The 3,916-nt window shown below is 42.9% G+C and overlaps 1 pseudogene; it reads right to left on the bottom strand.

Moving 5' to 3' along the window:
* Nucleotides 1-1,363: 1,363 nt before the first annotated feature.
* Nucleotides 1,364-2,466, bottom strand: LOC100585690 (annotated as a pseudogene).
* Between the last annotated feature and the right edge of the window lie 1,450 nt (nucleotides 2,467-3,916).

Genomic DNA, 3,916 nt, shown 5'->3' with positions numbered 1-3,916 from the left:
TGCCTATGACAAGTTCTTTGTGGTTAGGCTGATGGTATTTCCCCCAAATTCAGAACACATAAGAAATCACTGGGAATTTACATCTGATTACCATAGATTCATTCTCTCATATTACAATGCTCAAAGTTACAAGGAGAAGTAGTATGTGATTGCTATGTTGGTGTTTCATTAATATTTTCTTTTATTATTATCATTATTATGCTTTACGTTTTAGGGTACATGTGCACAATTTGCAGGTTTGTTACATATGTATCCATGTGCCATGTTGTTTTGCTGCACCCATTAACTCGTCGTTTAGCATTAGGTATATCTCCTAATGCTGTCCCTCCCCCCTCCCCCAACCCCACAACAGTCCCCGGAGTCTGATGTTCCCCTTCCTGTATCCATGTGTTCTCATTGTTCAATTCCCACCTATGAGTGAGAACATGTGGTGTTTGGTTTTTTGTCCTTGAGATAGTTTACTGAGAATGATGGTTTCCAGTTTCATCCATGTCCCTACAAAGGACATGAACTCATCATTTTTTATGGCTGCATAGTATTCCATGGTGTATATGTGCCACATTTTCTTAATCCAGTCTATCGTTGTTGGACATTTGGGTTGGTTCCAACTCTTTGCTATTGTGAATACTGCTGCAGTAAACATACGTGTGCATGTGTCTTTATAGCAGCATGATTTATAGTCCTTTGGGTATATACCCAGTAATGGGATGGCTGGGTCAAATGGTATTTCTAGTTCGAGATCCCTGAGGAATCGCCACACTGACTTCCACAATGGTTGAACTAGTTTACAGTCCCACCAACAGTGTAAAAGTGTTCCTATTTCTCCACATCCTCTCCAGCACCTGTTGTTTCCTGACTTCTTAATGATGGCCATTCTAACTGGTGTGAGATGGTATCTCATTGTGGTTTTGATGTGCATTTCTCTGATGGCCAGTGATGATGAGCATTTTGTCATGTGTTTTTTGGCTGCATAAATGTCTTCTTTTGAGAAGTGTCTGTTCATATCCTTTGCCCACTTTTTGATGGGGTTGTTTGTTTTTTTCTTGTAAATTTGTTTGAGTTCATTGTAGATTCTGGATATTAGCCCTTTGTCAGATGAGTAGGTTGCAAAAATTTTCTCCCATTTTGTAGGTTGCCTGTTCACACTGATGGTAGTTTCTTTTGCTGTGCAGAAGCTCTTTAGTTTAATGAGATCCCATTTGTCAATTTTGGCTTTTGTTGCCATTGCTTTTGGTGTTTTAGACATGAAATCCTTGCCCATGCCTATTTCATTAATATTTTCTTAAAGTTAAAATTGTTTTCTGAGGAAGTAGCCAGAATAATAATTCTCTCAAATTCAAAAAACTGTTGGCACAACTTGAAGTCAGTCATCATTTCTAACCAACGTATACTCTTTTCGCTGCCAAGATAGCTTGACAATTTTAATATCTGCATGATGGCCTATATGATAATCCCAGCAGCATTCTGGTGATAAGATCTTACAGGGTATGTTGAGGAAGAAATACTTGTTTAGGTGGCTTTCATCATGCCCCTTGGCTTCGAGGTCATTTTTCCTGTCCTGGAGGATTCCCTTAAAGCACTCCTGGGTGATGTCGAGAACGTGAATAGGTGTTCCACCAAAAATGGCTGCGTGGTACTAAAAATCCCCCTGGCCAAATGGAATGTACGCCACAGACTCCTTCTGCTTCTCATAAGTATTCTCCTCAGGATGTGTCCCGTTACCACCAGGCCTATAGCTGAGCCACGGACTGGCCCAGGGTCTCCACTCCAAAATTGTCTTGGAACACTTGGTCCACATCCACGCAGAAGAGGAAAAGTCAACTTCCTGTTGGATGTGGGCCAACATGTGCTCCCTGATGGTCTTCATGCCCATCATGCTGATGGCCTGCTACCTCTTCTCGGGCTTGATCTCAAACACTGAAGAAACGCAGAGGACCCAGCTCTAGCAACGGCTATCGGCCATGATGTAAAATATGACTTTGTGGCTTACCGTGAAGTACCTATCAGCAGATGTTATGAACTCCTTCAAGTAATACTCTACATATCTTCTGACAGTAAAAACTGTCAAACCCACAGTAATTTTCTGTTTGGCATAATAATTTTCTAGGATGGTTCTGTTCTAAGTGCCTTCCCACACAACCGGCTCATTCCAACTGGTCACCGTCAGCACCTCTAGGCAATCGTATGGATTAAATCAGTTCCATAGCCAAAGCTCTTTTATTGTCATCTTCTTTTCTTTTTTCTTTCTCTTTTTCTTTGTCTATGTCTTCTTCTTCCTCTGCTTGAGGATTGTGGGTCCCATTCTTGAAACAGCTTGGAAACCACCGGCCCTTCTGCCTGCCGCCGTCAACAACTTCTGGGTGTTTTAAGTGATACATCCACAAGAGAGGTTGATACATTTCCAAACCACAACAATCGCAGTGAGACAACCAGCATTGGAAGAATTACGTTTCCTTTGACATTCATTATTTTCTCCTTATCATCTGCTTCTTTCACCCCAGAGTAAAAGGCAAAACAACAAAGTTCTACTGAGCTCCCTTCTGCAGAAGGAAGGGTTCAAGGAAGGGAAAGTGCTGCGTTCCAACTCTTGACTGGCAGAACCCGGGCGCCTAGGGTCGGCACGTCGGGAGGGACCCTAGGTAAGACTCCGCCTCCCTCCCCGCCCAGGTGGCCCCTCCGGGCTCGGATCAGCCGCCTAGCCGCGTCCACCCCAGCCCCGCAAGGCCTGCCGGGAAAACGTATCGGCTTTGACATTCAACTCAGAATTTTATTTCAGAAATTACCAATTAGTTGAATAAATAGAGATCTATTTATTCCCTTTAACTCATTTACAACAAATGTAGAAATTGAGCACGGGCCACATGTACTTGGCAGAAGGCTGTTTTAAAAATGAACATCAAACTTATTTTCTGCCAAGACTCTCTCCTCCCCATCATCCATTCAGCACTAGGTTCAGAAAAAATTACCTACAGAACAATGGTTTTCAAATTATGTTTCATGGTCACGGTATTCTCATTCCTTGAGATGATATAGGTACAACTTTAAATTCTATGCTCAAATGTGTCAAGCAGCTGCATACTACATATTCCTCTTACATGCTGCCATATTAAATGTTCTGTGGGCCGGGCGCTGTGGCTGTAATCCCAGCACTTTGGGAGGCCGACGCGGGCCGATCACTTGAGGTCAGGAGTTCAAGACCAGCCTGGCCAATATGGTGAAACCCCGTCTCTACTAAAAATACAAAAATTAGCCGGGCGAGGGGTGCACCTGTAATCCCAGCTACTCAGGAGGCTGAGACAGGGAAATCACTTGAACCCGGGAGGTGGAGGTTGCAGTGAGCCGAGATTGCACCACTGCACACTCCAGCCTGGGTGACAGGGTGAGACTACGTCTCAAAAAAAAAAAGTCTGGAGACATGGTACTATTAAGAAAACTGTTTCCTGCACTTTTTCTCTTAACCACAACCCTCCTCAGCAACAACATCCCCCTTCCCCAGTCGACACATAACCCAAGACCCAAGAGTATTTGCTTCTATTACGTTATGGAACTAGTGTTCTAGGGTTCAAAACTTGGAAAATCCTACAGCAGAGCTTCCTTGTAATAATAGGGCGGAAGAATGGAAAGCCATCTAAAGCCCTGGAGGGTCTTTTTTCCCCTAAGAATTTTGATGTTTTCTTTATTTCATGCCATATCAGAATTACTTTAGTGAAAATTTAGAGGGTTTTAATTCCATTTACTTTTATTTCACATTCCTAGTCTCTAGCAGGGTTGACCTTTATGAAGTTATTTACCCTCTTGGTGCCTCTCATACTTAAAATGTGAAAAACACCAATCTCATAGGGCTGTTCTGAGGATTGAGTTAATACAATGCCTGACTCATAAATAAGTGCTCGGCAGGGCATGGTGGCTCATGCCT

Source organism: Nomascus leucogenys, chromosome 10 (assembly GCF_006542625.1).
Source record: "Nomascus leucogenys isolate Asia chromosome 10, Asia_NLE_v1, whole genome shotgun sequence".
In the NCBI taxonomy this organism is placed as follows: domain Eukaryota; kingdom Metazoa; phylum Chordata; class Mammalia; order Primates; family Hylobatidae; genus Nomascus; species Nomascus leucogenys.
This window is presented reverse-complemented; position numbering and strand designations above follow the sequence as displayed.